This window comes from Sparus aurata, chromosome 19 (assembly GCF_900880675.1).
Source record: "Sparus aurata chromosome 19, fSpaAur1.1, whole genome shotgun sequence".
In the NCBI taxonomy this organism is placed as follows: Eukaryota; Metazoa; Chordata; class Actinopteri; order Spariformes; family Sparidae; genus Sparus; species Sparus aurata.
In genome coordinates, this window is record NC_044205.1 from 1,620,899 (window position 1) to 1,643,511 (window position 22,613).

Here is a 22,613-nt window from a genome sequence, read left to right on the forward strand (position 1 = left end):
TAAATAAACAGCGTTTCACCATCTCTTATCTCTGCCAGTCAGCCCCTCCACCTGCCGACTCTCTCGCGTCGCGTCGCACCGCACGTACACACACACATGCACACGTACATACACACACGGGCGCATGGACAGGTCGCGCTTGACCGCTAATAAACAGTAAATGCGCTATATCACGCTAATTGTACAGTTGCAGTTCTATTTTTAATGGAGCCATTGCTAAATCGCGTGAAGCTCAACAGAGCAGATCGCATCAGACAGGAAACCCGACACAGAATCAACGTAATACACTTCCGCCCCCTTTCAAAATAAAACACAATACGGAGTTCATCTCTCTATAAAAGCAAGGAATCTCTGTCTGTCTGTCTGTCTGTCTGTGTGTGTATGTGTCTGTGAGTCAAATATCTCTGCGGATCAGGATCACACTGACCTGAGAGTTTCAACATGGCTGCTGCGTGGTTCAGTGGTGTGCAACTAAGCATTTGCTTGGACTGCAATGATACCGTGAATAAATTATTTCATAAATGCTTCACAAATTCTGCAAGCATTGTCCACCGGAGCCATGGGCGGACCTACCGGGGTGGCATGGGGTGGCAAATGCCACCCTAAAAGAAAGCCTTGCCACCCCCGCTGCCACCCCAGTTGGCAGCAACAAATCCAAAGAAAAGTTATGGCCAATTTGACATCTACGAGCGCGAATCTCCAATGTCCGACTGCAGTGAATGCAGCACGAGATAACGTCAGAGCAAGAGACGGCTTCGTTTGGAAAACTGAATGGCGTGAAGCGAAGGTATGGAGGACCAAACCTGACATAAGTATAAATAAATAAATAAATAAATAAATGCATAAATGCATAAATAAATACATAAATAAATAAATAAATGCTGAAATAAATGTATAAATAAATAAATGCATAAATAAATACATGCATAAATAAATGAATAAATAAATAAATGCTGAAATAAATGTATAAATAAATAAATGCATAAATAAATACATGCATAAATAAATGAATAAATAAATAAATGCTGAAATAAATGTATAAATAAATAAATAAAAGTATAAATAAAATAATAAATGCTTTTTATTTATTTATACATTTCTGTTCACCTACATTTATTTATTTCTGTATTTCTGTTCACCTACATTTATTTATTTCTGTATTTCTGTATTTCTGTTCACCTACATATATTTATTTCTGTATTTCTGTGTCCATATGTAAATGAGGAGGTAGGAGGTCCTAACCTCAGTCAAGAGCATGATTGGTTACAGGAGTGTGCTCGATGAGGGTCTACTACTTCTGCCTTACTAGCAGCGCTGATTCCTGTACACTGTACAGGAATGTTGCTGGCTACCAGCAAGCCCGCTCAGCTAACTGTTAGCTGCAGTTGTTGACATTTGTTCATGTAGCTCTGGTTTAGTTATGAATTTGACTGGCGTTCATTTTAACTTGCGAGGGTCCCAGGTGTGCTGGTGGTGTGGTTTGAGGAATCCCGTCTGGAGAGAGAGGGGTCCTCAGCCATGTCCGCTAAACAGGAAAAACATTCTGCTCATCGCTCCAAGTCATGTATATGTGTATTCTAGACGAGCGCTACAGAGCACAAATCGTCCAAAAGTGCATGTTGTCGGTCTCATATCTTTGTCGTGAATGTCTGTACTCTCAAATAACTCATGGGTAGAACAGGCTGAGGCATTTGTTCACGCAAAGCGGCTCGAGAGCGGCGTGGAGACCCCTTTTAGCTCTTATGTTAGCTGTTAGCTGCTCGCTGTAGCGCAGCGTCCAGGCTACCTTGTGACACCGGTTACCATCGGGTATTTTTCATTCCGCACTGTTCAAATGGTCGCTTAAAGCCATCGTTCCGAGCCGCATACATCGTTATTAAGCTGAAGCTAAGTCAGTGTGTGAAAACTGTACACTGTCATACAGCCTGCTAGTCAAACAGTCTGCAGAGTACGTTGACATCCAGCCCGAGCTCAGCGTGAGGTCAATCAGCTGTGGCAAATCGTGAGACGTCCAGATCAACCTGTGATACAAACACCAGTAGCGACAATGGTTCATAGGAATGCCCAGACATGTATCTCACTCTCGGTGGTAAGATGTGTCAATAGTTAACCTGGACGCTACGCTCTTAGCGCTACAGCGAGCAGCTAACAGCTAACTAGCAGCTAACTGCTAACAGCGGTGTCCACGCCGCTCTCGAGCCGCTCGGCGTGAACAAATGCTTAATACTGTTCCACACGTGAGTTGTTTAAGAGTACAGAGATTCACGACAAAGATATGAGACCGACAACATGCACTTTTGGACGATTTGTGCTCTGTAGCGCTCGTCTAGCAGTGGTTTGCAAGTCGCAGCCCCGGCTTCTCCGTGTGGATAGAAGTGTTCAAGCCACGTCAAAACGAATACACGTATACATGACTTGGAGCGATGAGCAGAATGTTTTTCCTGGTTAGCGGACATGGCTTTCCAGACAGGATTCTCAAACCACACCACCAGCAAATCTGGGACCCTCGCAAGTTAAAATGAACGCCAGTTAACCTGTCACACTGGTCGAGGCCATTAAGCTAACTGGAGCTGTTTTACAACGTTACAGAGAGCGAGGCTTGAGATCAGGAATCGTTTGCTTTTGTCTGGCTCTCCGATTTGACCAATCATGCTCTTGACTGAGGTTACGACCTCCTACCTCCTCATTTACATATGGACACAGAAATACAGAAATAAATATATGTAGGTGAACAGAAATACAGAAATACAGAAATAAATAAATGTGGGTGAACAGAAATACAGAAATAAATAAATGTAGGTGAACAGAACTGTATAAATAAATAAAAAGCATTTATTCTTTTATTTATACTTTTATTTATTTATTTATACATTTATTTCAGCATTTATTTATTTATTCATTTATTTATGCATGTATTTATTTATGCATTTATTTATTTATACATTTATTTCAGCATTTTTTAATTTATTTATGTATTTATTTATGCATTTATGCATTTATTTATTTATTTATTTATTTATACTTATGTCAGGTTTGGTCCTCCATACGAAGGAGCCAGGAGTCGCGAGGAAAGGAGACACGGGAGGAAAGAGGTAAAAACTGATTAACTATCTATCAAGAAATTAAATAATATCGATAGCACAGTGCTAGTATAGTTGCGATGCTGATTTTGAGATGATAAAAATCAGGTTGAAGAACGTTATTTCGCTAATTATACATGTAATGTGAGCTAGGTCTGACGTCACTTCTGTGTAAAGTAAGTTAACGTTAGGCTACAAAAGCTAATACTGATTCAACGTCTGTCAAGGAAAACACAGTAAAGTTACTTTGAATCTTACAGAAATGAAGAGGAAAGGTAGCATATGAAGTGAGCAAGGTAGAAGGAGGAGATGAGGTGGAAGGAGAGAGAGAAAGGCGACCAGGGAGAGGAGGAGGAGGGAGAACACCACAGCGATGAAGATACGAGGAGGGAGAGCAACACCGAGATGAGGAGGAGAAAGAGAGAGACGAGATAACGTGCAGGGCTCAGACACTGAAAGGGAAAGCAGAGTGCCTGAGCATCACCAACCATCTCTAGTCCAGCTGCTCCACATGGTATGGAAATTGTTGCTGCATAGTATACTAAGTTACATATGAATAAGAACAACAAATGACAAAAACGGACATTTTGCTAATAAAATCAAGGTGCATTTAGGAAAAAGTGCTTAAATGCAAATGGGACTTCTTCAAATATATAAATATTCATCTTTGCTTGAATATGAATAATTGGAGAAACTTGTAAGTGTGAAAGTGTGATGAGATGGGGACAGAGTTTTAATATTCTGTGTACAATGTATTTTAGTTCTATTGCTCAGCTTAAATTCCCAAAAATAACCTAAAAATACTCTCCCAGGCTAAAATGTTAGTGTGTGTTAACATAGTCTGATGGTTATAACTAATCAATGATGGTTCTAAATTGATTGTGTTTTTACCAGTTATATTATATAATTAGTTCAGATGTAATGCAGTTTTAATGTTTCCTCCCCTCCATCTTCTAGACGTATCCATGTCCAGGTGTAAGGTGCCAGTGCAGCCAAAGCAAGAGAGTTTCCCTGAGTCCCTCCAGGAGCCAGGAGAATCTTCTGCAGCGACTGGTACAAATCTCACCCTGGTTAGAATACTCGCAATCCAAAGATGCAGCTTACTGTTTTGCTTGTAGGCATTTTTCCCTCCCCGATGCTCCAAGGACTGTTTTCATCTCATTCAAGGGTTATCATAACTGGAAAAAAGCTCAAATGAAAGACAGGGGTTTCTGTTTCTGGTCCCAGCTGCCACTTTACTGAGGTTCACCCAGTGTTAGCAGCAGGAGGACGGTTAGCTCACCTCCCAGAGCCTCCAGCTGAATCTGATTTAGGGACCCTCATTAAATTACTAAGCATAAATATGTTAACACAAAATTATTGCAGTTTTTTCGATATCTTCAATGTCATGTGGCCCACTGACTCCAAACCAGCAGTATATAAGCAGCGGTATTTGAAAATAAATTAGATTCAACAAATACGTTTCTGCATTCTGCCCTTTTTTGTAAGTCTCAATCTGTCAATACAAATCTCACCAGTAGTCACTATTTAAAGGGTTATATTTAGATTTTTTCTTCCGGGGGGGCATGCCCCCGGACCCCCCTACATTTTGTAGGTTAATGACTCAGAGCACCGCTGCTACACATATTTATAGGGGAAAAGCTGTGTTATTGTTTTTGACTGTCTCTTCTTTTACATGTACAGTATACAGCCTGTATGAACCTACTCACACTATGTTTCTGTACTTTTTCAGACTGGGGGCAAAATTGACTTTTATATGACTTCTTTTCAGGTTTATGGAGATGTTCTTATGTAACATACCCTTTTGTAACTCTGTGAGCCTTTTTGTGTAATTTGTTGATACAGCAGCTCAGATTTACATGCATGTGTCCCTTTCATGTCCCCTTAACTGCTGTGAATACTGTATATATTGTACTTTATTTCTCATTACTTTATCAGTAAAGACCTTATCTGTCAAAAAGTGTTCAAGCTACTGAGGGACAAATAGGGAGAATGTGTGTTCTGAGTAAACAATAAAAGCGATGTCCAGTACCTTGTTTGAGTGCCATGCCCATTTATTACTACAGTGTATTTATGCTAACCTTAGTACAGCTCAGTCCATAGATCTTCATGGGTAACTTTTTATTTGGATAGTTTCTTCTTGTACAAATGCTGTCTGTAACACTGGCACTCTGACACAGTCAAATCTGTTTGCTTCCTCTCTCACACATCTGCCACTAATCACCTGTGTCTTACCTTAATGCCTTCCCTGTGATAATGGCCAATCTATAGTAGTGTTACCATACTTCCATCTCCTATTAATAGAGATCACGTTGTATGGTCACTTATTCCTAATATGTACTTTTTCACATGAAACCTCAAATGCAAGACATTGATTGCATGAGATAAAGTTGTCTGTGTGAGTTTGTAAATGGCAGCCCGTGTACTGTGATTAAATTCAGTATATATACGTCAACCATATGTTGCCACCCCTCAAAAATTCCTGCCCCCCTCTCGCCACCCCATAAATATTTTTCTAGATCCGCCCCTGATTGGAGCCACCACAGTCACGTGCGCACCAGAGCCAATCACTGCACACTGTGTCCACGTGCGCGCCAGAGCCAATCACTGCAGAGCTCAAGCCCACAACATACCTGAAGAAACGAGTCCGGACCGAGTCTGTTCGGGTCTGAGGAGATCCGGAGACGCGCAGACAACAAAGTGGAATCGGAATCTGTGGATGTTCGTGTGTAGCTAGCCGCTAGCTACACGGCCCACCTCCCGAGGCGACGGACCGGACGCATTGGCACATCCAAAACTGGACTTAGGGTAAATAATGTCCGCCACGCTTTTTCGCAAACATTGCCATCACGTTTGCTTTGTGTCTGGTGCAGGAAGAAACGGTAAAAACGGGCTTTTGTCACGAAAGTGTCCAAGCAGCAAGTTTGGTTGTTGAGGAACAAGAAGTTGTGGGAGGGACGTAGGCGGATGAATGACAGGCAACGACGGTCGGTGTATAGACAGCGATATTGAGAGTTGAGAGATTTGTGACATTTAGCGTGTTTGGAGTGTATAGTTAGTGTTATGTAGTGTTTGGTTTAGTGTGTTTAGTGTGTAGTGGAGTCGGTTTTTTGTTTAATTAGTCAGAACAATGAGGAGAAGCTGAATGTGGAGCAGGCAGTCCAGCTCTTAATTCAGCTGGAAGGAGCTCAGGCAGTCCTGAGCATTGCCTGCATTTAAATGTAAATAGTTACATATAACTTTGTAAATGTTTAAAATGTATGCACAAATTTAGCAAACAACAATTTATATTTGCATTATAAGTAAAAAAAAAAAAAAAAGAATGGTTTGTTAAACATATTTGTGGTTTTCACAGTAAAAAAATCTAACTTTTTCTACTCGGATTTTATGTTTTTTTTTTGTGATTTTAGGTCCATTGTGTTAATACAGTATGTCAAAATAAAAAAATAACTGTACAGTCACACATGTGAGGTTGTGCTGAAAATAATGACACCAAGTAAATAGTTTTTAAGGTGAAATATAATGGCAAAATCAAAAATAGTCAAAAACGGCCAATTATACCCTGGAATATTGGGGATTTCACAACAAACCTAAATATCCCTGACGTCCCACCTTCAAACACAGCCTCATTTGGCCATCCATGAAAAAGCTACTTAACCTCCCACTTTTTTATAGGAATACACTTTTCTTACGGGCACTGCACTAGTATAGATAATCACAACTTCACATCAACATTAATCAGAATCAGAATCAGAAATACTTTAACAATCCCAGGGGAAAATTTGAAAATTGATATACAAGCAACATATATTAAGAACAATATATATATATATATATATATATATATATATGTATATATATATATATATATATATATATATATATATATATTAGTGATGGGAACGGGACCGCATATGTCGAGTTCGAGTCAAGACCGAGTCTTTAAAGGGTCGAGACCGAGGCCATAGGTTTTTACATGCAGCCGAGACCGAGTCAAGACCGAGTCTTTTAGGTGGCAAGACCAAGTCGAGACCGAGTCTTTAAGGAGTCGAGACCGCATCGAGACCGATCAAAAAGAGCAGATTTTTTTTTCATTGCGACGCCCCTGGTTGAAAGGAAATCAGCGGTGACAGGCTAGTTGTTTTGGTAGCGGCTAAATTAGCATGTCGCGATACTTTGTACAGGGGATCACGTCTGCGCCGAGTAGATGCGCAGAGGATTAAATAGCGCTTGTCCGGTCTGCTAGCAACAAGGTTTCTTTTGCCAGTTACTGTGATTAAACACGAGTTGTTTAATGTTCACAATGTATCGTTTTTCATGGGAAAAATGAGGTGCGTCCCCGGTACGCATGGATAGTGAGTTTAGTGCGTCAACAATATGTAAAAGATCAATGTACAGTTTAAATAATGTGCAAAAAGTGCAAACAAAAACAAACCAAAAAAGAAGAATGATTGTCCGTATTTTTGCTTGAGTCAGGTTACAGAAGGAGGGGTGTCTGACTCTCTTAGGGAGGGATTATTAATTAATTAATTAATTACTATTACGTCAGAGTCTCAGAGATTCGGCACCATGGGCGACGAGATATTAGGCTAATTGTGGAAGTTGAAAAACACAATTATTTATGACACTAGAGATCCTTTTCATAAGGACTGTGTTGTAACTCCCTGTATTACAGTAGACTGATATGCTGTACTGCTTTATTGTGAAAGGGTTACAGTACGTACATGACATGACGTCACGACACTCCTAGTGAGCGCCAGTTGTTCTGTGTTAGCCATGCTGTTGAGAAGGCGGCACATCGATCCGCACTTCACCGTGAAATAAATATGCCGAGAGGGCATAAAGGACTGAAGATTATAAAAAACACACCACATTCAGCTCCAAACGATTATCCCTCGCCTGCCAGTACCTTCGTGTTTGTGTGTGTGGCAGCATACACTGCCAAATACCACCTCGAAGCACCAATATTTTTTTGTACATGTCACTATATCATTAAAATATTAAACTACCACGCAAAGAAAACTCTAATTATAAACTGCACAGGTATAAACAGTGTTTGGTTGAAGTTAATGAGCTATTGGAGGTAAGAGCACATTCGAAATGGCGGCTGGCAACGGGAAAAGTAGCAAACAAAATATAACGTTAGGAAACAGAGCCATGCTTTTGCAAATTGCAAATTTACAAATTTAAATTCTGGCAAAATCTGACTTTTAACAATATTAATTGTTACTTACATGAGTTTGGTAAAGCATTTTCCTTAGGCCCCGCGAAAAAACGTGTCTTCACATCCTGGGACATTGGACAGTGAAGCCTGCCTGCCCGCCTGGGCTTGTTCTTCCGTTGCTGCAGGTGGGCGGGTCGTGACGTTTTACGTCTGATATTAACGTTTAAACTGAGTTTTGTGAAATCAATTTATGTTGAAGTCCAATAAAATTAATTTTATCACAAAAAAGTGAGTTACGAAAATATTCCCACTTTTTACTTAGAGATAACTCAAAAAACTAAAAAAGAAAAATAAATTGATTTATTGGAATAAATATACTTTAAAAAAATAAAGTAAAATGGACAATACCACTGAAAGACTTATTACAGTGCAGGAACTATGATGGATTTTTTTCCACAGGGCAGGAACAGTGTGTGAGTCTACAGACCGCTGAAAGATGGGGCACCAAGCTGGAGTGAGCTCTTCTGCACATGCCTTTAAGAGCAGCGCAGAAATGCCATCAGGGCCAGTAGTTTATTTAGTGCACACATGTTTAAATATAGACCTAATCCTGAGTGGGTCAATTACAATCCTACAGCTGACATCAGTTAAAATAGTTTCCATGACATTATTACATTCCTCAGAAAAGTCATGGTTTTCAAACCTGAGAAAAAAGTCATTGAGTTCATTTGCCTTCCCCAGATCATCATCAGTACTGAGGCGCTTCTTAGTGGTGTTCATATTTGTGATGGCTTTCATAGAGTCCCACAGCTTTTTTGAATCCATTGACATAAAAGTCTGCTCTATAGTGTCCCTGTGATGCTTTCTGGCTTCCCACAGCCTCTGGTTGAGTTATCTTTGCACCATTTTCAGTCCCGTTCTATCGTTATTTTTAAAAGCTAGCTTTTTCCTATTAGAACAATCCTTTACACTCTTGGTTATGTAGGGCTTATTTTTGGGATACACAGTAATGTCCTTTTTAGTGACCACATTGTCTGCACAGAAATGTATGTAGTCTGTTATTACTTCTGTAGCCTCATCAATCTCTACAAACAGACCCCGACCCCTCGGCTCTTCCCTGACAGCTCTGTTCTGTCTGCTCGGATGAGAGAGAATCCCTCCAGCTCAAAGGGGGAGTCGAGAATACATTGGTGGAACCAGGTTTCTGTGAACACCATCATGCTTGATTCTCTGTACTCAAAACAAACATTTGCTGTTCACACGGAGTTCCTCCATTTTGCTCTTCAGCGATCTAGCGTTGCTGAGTAACAGGCTGGGCATAGGGGGTCTGTTTCCTCTTCTCCGGAGACGCTGCCATATTCAGATCATCGGGCAGATCAGCCGGTGGGATCGCTCCCATAGGACCGAGGGATATCAGTGTGTGTGCGGAGTAACACAATGACAGCTTAGTCTCCTCGCGTGTATGAGCAGCTGTTTGATAAGTCACCAACAGTTCCAAAACAATCAGTGCCAGGAGTAATCCTTGTGCAAAAGTTGCCATAGTGATCAGCCTAACATGCACTTGTTGCAGTCACACCACACAGACCAATAAGAATACGACTATCAGACAATTAAAAACATTTAAAAAGGGTCACCAGAGGTACAACATACGAATAATAATATGGTGACAAATAATCAATAAACACGTGTACAAATGTGCCTTCAATAAAGTGCGATTGCTCCTCTTAAAGTGTCTGTGCAATTATTGTGCAGATGTTCCTGCCCCTAACCGTACTTCACTATTTCTGCAGCCCAGGTCCGTGAAAGTTACAAGAGTAAAGTTTGACTGTCAGATATGTTTGAGCTACAGGAATTCCTGATTTCCTTTAATAATCCTCCTGCTTGTGGAGGAAGAGGAAAAGCGGCTTTGGTTTATCTCGGGCTGGGAGGACCGTGGAGAAGTAATAAATCAATATTATCATTATTAGCTAGTTAACAGATTTTAAAGGCATTATTCCTATTTAAAGTGTTTGGTAGATTGGTTTGGTTTGTTTGTTGCAATAACCCAGTAAACATTTTGACGTCTATTTCACATCCAATCAACATCGGTCAGGCAGGTTGATTCAACGTCTACCAGAGGTGCTGAAATGAAAGTTTCTCTGACATCGTTCTCATGACCGACATCATTTCGATGGCTAATAGACGGCATCATTTTACGTTGTTTCAAAGTCGAATAGACGACATTTCAACCTTTGTCAAAATACACATGTATTGCATTTAAAAAAGTTGTTTACCTAAACTGAGGGTTAGAACTTGTGCCTACATAACTGGCATTACCACATCCATAAATTCTATGACAAGCACAGCTCTTGTGCTGTATACATGTGCAATTCTCAATGCTCTAATGTACAACTATTTGAATTAACTTCTCAATTTCAGCAAACAATTCTTCAAACTGCATCGAGGTCAAAAAGTCTAATAGACAACAGCAAATTTCACTTTTGCCAACTTAAAATATCACAGGAATGGTGAACCTGGTTGAAACTTCGATAGCAAATAAACTCACCTGTGATAAAGTTAAAAATACCCGAGTGATGGTCACCCATACTGTAAAATAAAAGTAGTACATGGACTAATCTTAGGTAAAAAAGACAGCATTCAGGAACAGATATATGTATCGAGTTATCTATATATTGAATACTCGAATAAAAAATGAACATGTTTAATGTAACAAATGTTTATTGAATTAAAGTCCAGTGGGGGTCTGCCCCTTGTCCCCGCTCCTTGCTGGGGCATGTTTCAGGTGGGTCTGGATAATGCTTTCTATTTCTGCGTCCGTGGCCTTCATGCTCCATCTCTTCACAGCAACTGGAGAGAGGGCATAAGAAAAAATTAAACATTTGTACAGAGCGCCTATTTAGATGTTAAATGCACTTTATAGATGGCAGGAACACTTTGTTTTGGGAGTTGAAAGAGTAATGAAAGAACCACTTCTTAGAGCCACCCAGTAGCCTGAATCTGATGGTTCCTAATAAAGTCAGTAGGCATTAACAGTCTGTGCTATGGTAGCCCAGCTGAGCCCAGGATAGCCACATGTAAATGAAGCCCATTCAGTGATTTCAGTTATATCAATCTTAGTTTCTTACACTTGATCACATGACTCAGCTTTGTCACCTTAAAAGGCAGTTTGTCACGTTGTCCCCCTCCATGCATGTTGTATTTCGCCATGACTCCATTCGTCATGAGCCTGTAAGACAAAATTCATGTTAGCATTTTGTACATATAACGAAATAAAAACAGCACCAAGAGTTTGTCATTTACATCATTGGATCAGTAATATAAGAAGTTGTGTACTATAACTTTTACATTAAAATGTGTTTTTGTTCCACTCAATCTAAACTCCCTCTGCTGGCCCCGACACCACCCACACTTAAGGACTACAACATATTTCCAATGTCTACTTGACAAAAATTCTGCACCTTATAAAATATTAAATGTTGTCAATCTTTCAGTATTTGTAGTTTGACATTTTTAAATTGGTAAATTCCTTTGATTTACCTGTGTTTCAAATGACACATCAAATTAAATTATATGGACAACAGTTGTTTTGGTGCGTGTGTGTGTGTGATAGCTAATCCTGATGGTGGTGCTGTTTTGGGTGTAAAGTCTTTGGGTTTTCGCAGGGCTTGGTCATTTGACTTGGAATTGTTTTTGTCTTAAGTGGGTAGGGCTATGGGTGCTCTGTGGTAATGTTTTCCACCTGTCAGAAGTTCCTGGTGCTTGTGACTGATGCAGTGCTAAACCAGCAAAGACATACCTGTTCATGCACTTTGTAGTGCCATCCCTGAGGTTTTTGTCACCGACTCTGGTTATCTGTAATGACAGAACACAAATGCTTTACCTGAGACAATACTAGTGTGGTCCAAAAAACATAACATCTTTCGCACAGGTGCCTGGCTGTTCACATAGGGAGCACAATAGTACATTAGAGGTTTTTTTTAAAGGACAATTCCATTTCATTTCAAACATGTGCCACAGTTTCGTAATCGATTACTCTTATAGAATGAATTTGAAGATATTCCTCACCGTTGCTGCTGTTATGCATTAGCTCCTCTGTCCAAGCATCATCACAACTGCGTAAAATAGGGGCGGACGGCTCTGAGGCTGTATTCATATATTCATTCAAGCCCCCCCCAGTATGTGTGTGTGTATCTCACCTGGTGTGCGTATCTCACCTGGTGTGCCTCTCGTTATTTCTCGATATAAAACCTCTCACAATAAACCTGTGAAGTGAGGTAAATTGGACAAATAGTTATCAAAACAGGCCTATACGAGGTACAGAGACACACGAATAGATTTGTTTTATATGTAGAGAGATAGTGACATTGATTAATCTCTTCAGCCCTAGCTTCATTTTGAAGCAAACACGCCTAAAGCGACATGCCAAAATTAAAATGATAGAGTAATGGGCCTCTGAAGTCAAAAACAATGTAAACATTTTAGTATGCCTAAAATAAAAAATGTGTTTCAGGATGAATAACTGCTTGTGGCTTCATCTGAGCATGTCAATGACATTATGAGGCTGTAGCCACACTATCAGTGAACATTTGTTTCAAATTTGAAGAAGATGGCACAAAGTATGACTATTCTACAGTCTTTAGTCCATGTAAAGATCCAGTCGAGCTCCATTTTGAGACACCAAATGAATATGATGTTTTGAGACACTATAGGACTTTTTTCTTTACATTTTGATATATTTAATTAGTTGGAGTAAGAATATTCACACACTTTGAGCCATAAAAGGTGTTATTTCTGGGTGGACACGTACTTCTCTGTCAATCTAACAGGTGGCTGTGTGACAGAGCTGCACTGCTCGATGCTAGGCCCGGTTTAGCATCGATGCTAGGCTCAGTTTGGCGTCTATTCCCATACAAGTTATGTGATTACACAGACCCTATACCTACCGTAAACGGTTCAGAAGTGATTAAATGTTTTGTAAAACATGTTTTAGAGGGTTAAGGGATTGAAAACAGTACAGGGCCTAGTCGGACATTGTTTGTCCTCGCCTCACGTAGCCTGTGAGCCAACTCTCGGCTAGTCCATTTCGCTCGAAGCTATCAACCCTGTCGTTCTCAAAGCCTAAAATACTAAGAAAAGAAGAACAGGTACAACATTTATTCCAAAGGGTCACTGCACAATGCACGGGAAAAGGCTTTTGGACACACGGCTGTTTCACACGGCAGCCATTTTGGCTGCTAGCCGCCGCTCGGTTACGAATAAAAGCAAAAACCAGCTATCTGTAACAATACACGATGCAGCAACAAAATCAAAAGTTTAACATGCAATTGATAAACGTATAATGTCTCACCAAACACAGTTTCATTTTAAATTAGAGTACATTTCGTAACTCACCTTTCACACATGTCGGTCTCAGTCTCTCCTCGTCAATTGCCACTGCCAAGTTCTCCTTCTTGCGCATGCATCGGAAACCGCTAGGTGCGCTAACTACGCGAGGAAAAATAGTTCCTAGATGGATGCTAGAATCACAAAAATTTCAGCCTACATTGCCAATATACATGATACTACATTGTTTTCTTTAATTCACAAACATGTTTCCATCATTTCAAATAGTCTTTAACATTCGTGTGGGTTGATATGTTGTCTAAACAATGTTGAAACAAAATAATTGATGCCGTCTAAGAGCTGTGGAAATGATGTTGGTCATTTCAGCCCCTCAGATAGACATCAAATCAACGTGCCTGCCTGACGTTAATCAGACGTGAAATAAACGTCCCGACATGACTGGATATCTTCATCTCGACCCAGCAGTAGGTAGAGGAAATAATTCTTGACAGTGTTTTTTCAGTTAAATATGTACTCTTTGAGATCGTATTCCCCCTAATGTTATCATGTTGAAAAACAGTCGAATTAAAGTCACGACGTGACGCGACGTTGATTGGACGTTTTCATCTAGACGCAGGTCAAGAAATTTTTTTTGGGGAATCTATAATTATTATTTTATTATGAAATTATAATACTTGCCTCTTTCTTAAAACATTCTTAATGACATGGCCGCGGTTTATCGACTCAGAACTGCAGATCCAGTTGATGGACGATGTGTTGGGCAGAGGAATCTGGATCCACAAACACCCTGAGTATAGACCAGGGGTGGATTGGCCATCGGGAATACCGGGAATTTTACCGGTGGGCCGGTCACTAATGGGCCGATGGATGGCCGTTTTTTATTTTATTTTTATTTATTTATGTAACTTTTTTTTATTTTTTTTGCCATGCCTCGCCTTGCCTTGCGAACTATTGTAACTCTCCCGGCCCGGGGAGAGACACATGCATCAGCTCAGCTCACAGTGCTCAGCTGCAGACACAGCCAAGAGGTGACGATTGGCCCAGTGGCTTGTCTGTCTAAAGAATACCTGGCCCAATGGCCCTATGAGAGGCTACAGAGGCCCAGGAGTCCCACCCAAACATGTTCTAGACCCTGCTCGTCCAATCACTTTTAATGATGAGGAGTCGATGATGAGAGAGAGCGAGAGAAAAAAAAAACAACACACCAGCACACGAAAAACAAAAATGGAGAGGGAAAGTAAAAAATGCAAAGGCGGTGCAGAAAAATTGAGGGAAAGGAAAAGAAAAGCTCTAGCAGCACAGGCTGCTAAAAGTAAATCAGTTACGCAGATGTTTGCTGCAGGGGCTATCAGCACCGATGCTGCAGCTTCAGCAGCGGGTCCTTCACGTGAGTCTGACAGCAAGTGTGAAGAGAGTGAGGCTCCCATTACCACTGCCCTTATAGTGCAGGAGGAGGCTGAAAACATAAGTGTTGAGGAAGACTCTCCACCATGTGAAGGAGGCAGTGATACCGTGGTAAGCAGGTATGTGCCTTCTAGAATTGTGTGGATAAACATTCATTAAAATAAATGGTTCAGAACGGTTGCTTAACTGTCTATAAACTTTTCTTGACATAATAAATAGCAAACTCTGGATGGTGTGGTGTGTTAATCCTAAATCTAGTTATCTAAAGTAAAACAATAACCATATTCATATACTATCCTGATTAATTGATTAGTTGCTTTTATTAAAAACTTAAGCCCTATTTCATACTTTCATCAAAGGATGCCACACAAAATTGCAGATCTACAAGCTTACAACTCACATGTTGCAATGTGGGTTAGGGTTAGACTTGAGAACTTGAATGGATATTGTTCAGTAATCACTTAAATAATGTATACATCTTTTGATGTCTGTCTTTCACAGGGCTCTCTATTTGTGTGTTTTTGAGTGACCTACAGTATCTGGGGTCCGTTTCACAAAGCAGGTTTAGTGAAAACTCTGAGTCTGTTAACCCTGAAATGAGGGAAACTCTGAGTTTCCCGTTTCACAAAGGGAGGTAACTCAAACCAGAGAAAGAGGGGTAACTCTAGCCTGTTTCACAGAGAGAGGTAACTTAAGCTCTCGGTCAGTTACCATGGTAACATACTCTATGAACCTAACCTGGTTGGGACCAGGTTTTTCTAAATAAACCTTGAGTTTCTCTCTGTCTCCGCCCTCTTTCAGCCACACATGGTATTTGATTTCCTCATTCATTCAGTCAGCAGGCGAGTTTTGGGTAGTATAGTTCTGCCGTCTGTTTTTTGAGAAAATCATGCAAAAATCAGTCAGTAGGCCTACATTAGAAATTATATTAGGTGGCGACTATTTTCACTACCATGGCATGTCCTTTTGATAATGATCCCGTGGATGAAGGTGCAGCATTACTGCGCAGAGAATTAAATATTCGTCGGGAGATGATTATCAGACGCGCATAGATGTTCTTGCATTTCTAGACAATTATCTTTTTGAGCGGTACCGTTTCACGTCACAGTCCATCATTTACATACACAACCTAATCCGTCCTTACATTTCCAATATTACCAACCAAAGTCATGCTCTCACACCCCAGCAGATATTGTGTGTTGCGCTGCGTTTTTTTGAAAATGGGAGTTTTTTATACAACGTGGAAGATGCAGAGCACTTGAGCAAGGCAACTGTATGCAGAGCGGTCAGAAAAGTGTGCCTCGCCCTGAAACGGCTACTACCCATCTTTTTCATTTTCAGCTCCTCTGCCTCCGTTAGAGGTGGCGGTGCTGGGCCACCACCTGTTTTACGGGCATCTGCTTTCTTTCTGTTGGCTGAGTAGAAGTCTGTGTTAGTTTAAATAGGCTTAATTATTTAACAGAACATGATATAGATGAGAAGACATTTATGTGTCTGAAAACAGCATTATGTTAAGGGTTAAAACAACTGTACAGTCAAACGGCCACTTAATATTTACTTTACAATGTAAAACATGATCAAAATGAGGTACCCCCATGTGCTGTTATTAGTTGGTTTTATTTGGCATTATTTTATGTAAAAAGGCTGTATATTACTTTATATTAGCTGTAATATAACAGTACACAACACAATAATTTGATTAATCTTTCAAAACATGTCAAAAAGACGTAACTACATATTGGGTGTACATTTGCAACAATTCACTGTTTATTGTAAATTTAGTTTTGTATTTTCTTTTACATTGACTTCCTGAATATTTAAAGGACTTTCAACTTAAAAAATGTTCTTACCTAATAACACCAGAATTATTTTAATTTTAAATGGTTTAAACCGTTTTTTGGCCAGTCGGAAAAGGGGCTTAAATCAATTGTTGTGTTTGAATGAGACTAAGCTGAACAAGAACAGCTACAATTTCCCATTCTCAGTATTTTTATTCAACTGTAACAGGTAACCATTATTACAGCAATATTCAAAAATCAATTACATTAAAATGACTGGCTCTGAAAGAAAAAAAAAATCAACTGAATTGGAAATTAAAGAAAAAAAAAAGTTGAGTTACCAATTCACAGTATTATTTCTATTCAAGGCATCCATAACTTGGTCAAGTCACCATACATCCACAACATGGATTACAAACCTACATTGAACATCACTGGACATGAATCCATACTCTATCGAAGACATCCATAACCTGGTCAAGTAACCATACATCCACAACATTGATTACAAACTTTGTCACATCTCACTGGAAATGAATCTATACTCTATCCAAGGCATCCATAAGTTGGTCAAGTAATTTTACATCCACAACATTGATAACAAAGCTACATAACAAATAGCTTACATGAAACCTCAATGGATATTAATCCATAACAGTCTGTAACTTGGACAAAGTATCCATAACTTGTGAGCACTTATTCCCTCCACTCGTAGTCTGCAATTTTGGTGATCAGTATGAGAACCTTTGGACTGACTGCAAGTTGTTTTTTGGTGGCGTTCCGCTCCACTTTTGATCCCTTGTCGGGATTGATCTTGAAGAGACACCTGTCAAATGAAAAAAAAAAACAACTTTAGTAACTGTGGACTGTACTGCAATTTAATGTTTTCATACATTTGCAAAAAGGTTACACAACAGTGTAGACAGAGCTTTCTTGTGAAAGAGTGTTTGGACATACAGAGAACTGTGGAACAGTGATGTAATGAAAAAGATTAACATGTGAGTACTGTGTATGTGTATTATGTATGAATGCGTATAAATGTTTGAAGGTGGTCGCAGGGGCCGTTTGGCGTGAAATGGCAGCCACGCTTCCCTCAGTCTGCCCCAGGGCAGCTGTGGCTACAAACGTAGCTTACCACCACTGGTGAGAATGTGTATTAATTAATAATGGTTTCTGTAAAGCGCTTTGGGTGCCTTGAAAAAAGCAATATAAAGCCAAGCCATTATCACCATTATTATTATCATCATCATCATCATCTTTTTATTTTTATTATTATTTTTATTATTATTATTATTATTATTATTATTATTATTATTATTATTATTATTATTAGTAGTAGTAGTAGTAGTAGTAGTAGTAGTAGTAGTGCAAATACCATTTCAGGAAGAACTTCGGTCAGGAGGATCTGCTACTCAAAGGTTTCTTGGGTATTTGAGTTTTGTTTTGTCATTATTTCATAAATATGCATTAACAAGTAGAGATGCACCGATCAGGATTTTTGGGGCCGATCACCAAAAGCAGTATCTGCCGATCCAGATATTGCCGATCATCGATCACAGCGTCAAATCCATACATTTTTCTATATTGTTGTCTTGTGTAACTTTCATATATTTAATTAATGATTCTTTTTACACAACATTGACATTGTATTATTAAGTATAAAAATTAGGAGATGAGAAAGTATCATGAATTGACCGTTTTATTGCAGGCTGAGGCAATGTACAATATTTCACACTCTAGAGACTCTTAGAGACAACTTGGACTCAGCTTACATAGAGTAACTGTAGCTTACTAGTGGGAATGCAGTCAGGGTGGGAATTTTGTCATTTTAGGGGCAAGTCCATTTGGCCTTCACTTTTTTTTTTTTTAGGGGCACCAAGGCCACATGACAGGGCACAAAGGCCACTGAGTAAAATGTGTTGATTTACTTTTCAGACTGATACCATAACATCCTAATTTATAATAAGACATGGATTGTGTATTAAAACATTTTTTAATACCCAAATCAAGTTAAAGTTACATTAGAAAGTAGTTTTTGTTAAGTAGGGTTAGGGGATTTTTGTGACACCACACTGAATATTAGTGTTATTGAATATTTCTCCCAATAGAAATTCCCCAAAATTATGGCAAAGCACATTTTTTCCAAACAAAAAATTGTAGAATAACCAGCAGGAGAGGAGTTATTGAATTTTTTGTAGTTTCTCTTTTCGGTGTTGCACTTTGTAGACGATCCCTGCGCCCTCGTCTCACAGACGGCTGACCATACAGACCAGAGTTAATGTCCAGACGCTTGTTTTGGTGAAAATACGGTTGTAGCTCGTTGTCTATCGTAGTACGGTAGGAAAGAGCCGTCGTTTGTGTTTTAACAAGGTTGCACTTATGAGTTATTGATCCGGGAAGTTCGTATCTGTGAATATATTTCCAACTTTACCAGACTAAATCCTACCACATAAGTCAGTTACGTATCATCGTTACGCTGCGCTCGCTCGCTGTGCTATAAGTTTCGTTCTTCTGTTTTGAGACGCTGCTGCTGTGTGAGAGGCTTTCACGTGAGATCATTGTGATGATGAGACTCCACCTGCGCGAACCGCGGACTCAATGAAGTTACTGTGAGTGACTACTGTGCACTCAGGTGGCTGTAATTCAGGGCAAGCTTGCTACGCTGACCGGGCCAGGGGCACAGAGGCCACTGTGGCGCGGGGCAACGGCGGCCAGGAAATTCCCTCCCTGCATGCAGTTAATGCACTGTCTTTATACTTAAATGTCATCTGATCGGCCTGATGTGATCTATTTTGAGAACTCCGATCAAAACCGATAGGGGCATTATCGGCCGATTGCGATCGGTTGCCGATCGATCGGTGCATCTCTATTAACAAGCACCTGTTTCTGTAACTTGACATGAGCATGAATCAAGGATAAATAAGAGACATAGCCAGTCTGAAAATGAACTCAGGTACAGTTCGGACCATTTTCATCCAGTAGGGGGCATTTTTCACTCATTTTTTTAGTCACTAGTGCAGTGCCCGTAAGAAAAGTGTATTCCTATAAAAAAGTGGGAGGTTAAGGAGCTTTTTCATGGATGGCCAAATGAGGCTGTGTCTGAAGGTGGGACGTCGGGGATATTTAGGTTTGTTGTGAAATCCGATATTCCAGGGTATAATTGGCTGTTTTTGACCATTTTTGATTTTGCCATTATATTTCATCTTAAAAGCTATTTACTTAGTGTCATTATTTTCAGCACAACCTCACATGTGTGACTGTAGTTATTTTTTTTATTTTGACATACTGTATTAACACAATGGACCTAAAATCACAAAAAAAAAACGTGAAATCCGAGTAGAAAAAGTTAGATTTTTTTACTGTGAAAACCACAAATATGTTTAAACTTTTTTTTTTTTTTTTTACTTATAATGCAAATATAAATTGTTGTTTATCTAAATGTGTGCATACATTTAAAAAATTTACAAAGTTATATGTAACTATTTACATTTAAATGCAGGCAATGCTCAGGTCTGCCTGTGCTCCTTCCAGCTGAATGAAGAGCTGGACTGCCTGCTCCACATTCAGCTTCTCCTCATTATTCTGACTCATTAAACAAAAAAACGACTCCACTACTCACTAAACACACTACACCAAACACTACATAACACACTAACTACACACTCCAAACACGCTAAATGTCACAAATCTCTCAACTCTCACACACACCGACCGTCGTTGCATGTCAATCATCCGCCTAGGTCCCTCCCACAACTTCCTGTTCCTCAACAACCAAACTTGCTGCTTGGACACATTCGTGACAAAAGCCCTTTTTTAAGGTTTCTTCCTGCACCAGACACAAAGCAAACGTGACGGCAATGTTCGCGAAAAAGCGTGGCGGACATTATTTACCCTAGGTCCGGTTTTGGACGTGCCAATGCTTCCAGTCCGTCGCTTCGGGAGGTGGGCCGTGTAGCTAGTGGCTAGCAGCTAGCTGCTAGCCGCTAGCTACACACGAACATCCACAGATTCCGATTCCACTTTGTTGTCCGTGCGTCTCCGGATCTCCTCAGACCCGGACAGACTTGGTCCGGACTCGTATAATCTCATTAATCCACAACAGTCAGTTTAGATGCACAGAACGGGACCGAACCGCCGGCAAAATCCTTGCTCGCGCCGCTGCAGGTATAAATCTGCTTGTTTCTTAAGGTGGGGGGTCGCGATGGGCTCTGCAGTGATTGGCTCTGGTGCGCATGTGGCCACGGTGTGCAGTGATTGGCTCTGGTGCGCACGTGACTGTAGTGGCTCCAGTGGACAATGCTCGTGGAATTTGTAAAGCATTTATGAAATAATTTATTAACGGTATCATTGCAGTCCAAACAAATGCAAAATAGCACACCCTTGAACCACGCAGCAGCCATGTTGAAACTCTCAGGTCAGTCTGATCCTGATCCGCAGAGATATTTGAGGAATACACACACACAGACAGACAGAGGTTATTTGCTTTTATAGAGAGATAACTCTCCCTTGTGATATCAAATGACTTAATTTTTTAAAAATTCTTGAAATTTTATTATTAAAAAAATTCAAAGAGGTCAATGATACATTGTCCCTACTCCGTGTATGGGTCGATCTTTCATTATTCCATTTCATAACTCAATCAGAAAAAGAAAACAAGGTTGTTTTTTCTCTTACAATAAAATTAGCACATTAAAATGGAAGTTTTTGATTCATTATTTTGTTATTTTGATATTTGGATAAATTCAGGAAATGCTTGGAGACTTGTGGAAGTGCAGGTGATTTACTTTCAGCCTACATGCACAGCAGAAAAGCCTGACCGGAGATCTACCTGCTGACTGCCTGCAGACTACAAGCACTCACGGCAGGTGACAGGTCTCCCAGACCGGGCAGGAACCAGCACCATCTTTAGTAATGTCCCTTCAGCCTCAGAGATTAGTAACGTTATCTAACAGCTGAGCAGAACAGTAAATTGACTTCAGCCCACTGAGAAATATCCACAACACAGGTCCATCTCAACAGCTCCATGCTGCTTCTCTCCGCGACCCAACTCCACCTCCTAGTGGGGACTCCTCAGTGGCAGTGCTGGCTCCTGTCCGGTCTGAGTGACTCCTGGCATGAGTGCTCATGCGCAGCAGGCGGTCAGGTTTTTCTGCTCTGCATGTAGCCTGAAAGTAAAGCACCTGCACCTCCACAAATCTCCAAGCATTCCCCCAATCTATCCAAATAAAATAAAACACCCAAAGATGGATCATGAACTTAAAGGTGTGAGAATGTGCCACATTGTGACCAACAGATATAGATACAGTGGGTACGTAAAGTATTCAGACCCCTTTAAATTTTTCACTCTTTGTTTCATTCCAGCCATTTGCTAAAATCAAAAAAGTTCATTTTATTTCTCATTAATGTACACTCAGCACCCCATCTTGACAGAAAAAAACAGAAATGTAGACATTTTTGCAAATGTATTAAAAAAGAAAAACTGAAATATCACATGGTCATAAGTATTCAGACCCTTTGCCCAGTATAGAGTAGAAGCACCCTTTTGAGCTAGTACAGCCATGAGTCTTCTTGGGAATGAAGCAACAAGTTTTTCACACCTGGATTTGGGGATCCTCTGCCATTCTTCCTTGCAGATCCTCTCCAGTTCTGTCAGGTTGGATGGTGAACGTTGGTGGACAGCCATTTTCAGGTCTCCCAGAAGTGGTTTTCTTCCAGAATATCTCTGTACTTGGCCGCATTCATCTTTCCTTAAATTGCAACCAGTCGTACCGTCCCTGCAGCTGAAAAACACCCCCATAGCATGATGCTGCCACCACCATGTTTCACTGTTGAGATTGTATTGGG

The 22,613-nt window shown here is 40.1% G+C and overlaps 1 protein-coding gene and 2 long non-coding RNA genes across 3 annotated transcripts in view; 2 read left to right on the plus strand and 1 right to left on the minus strand.

Moving 5' to 3' along the window:
* LOC115570251 (phospholipid phosphatase-related protein type 5-like) overlaps positions 1-22,613 on the plus strand; it is a 304,040-nt gene that overhangs the window by 245,085 nt on the left and 36,342 nt on the right. The gene's annotated exons all lie outside the window — the stretch shown is intronic.
* On the plus strand, positions 3,047-5,111 carry LOC115570257 (uncharacterized). The gene is made up of 2 exons (XR_003981731.1): positions 3,047-3,092; positions 4,038-5,111. It is a non-coding gene; the product is annotated as an uncharacterized LOC115570257 (long non-coding RNA).
* Positions 16,963-22,520, minus strand: LOC115570256 (uncharacterized). The gene is made up of 2 exons (XR_003981730.1): positions 22,367-22,520; positions 16,963-17,595 (listed from the first exon to the last, which is right to left on the minus strand). It is a non-coding gene; the product is annotated as an uncharacterized LOC115570256 (long non-coding RNA).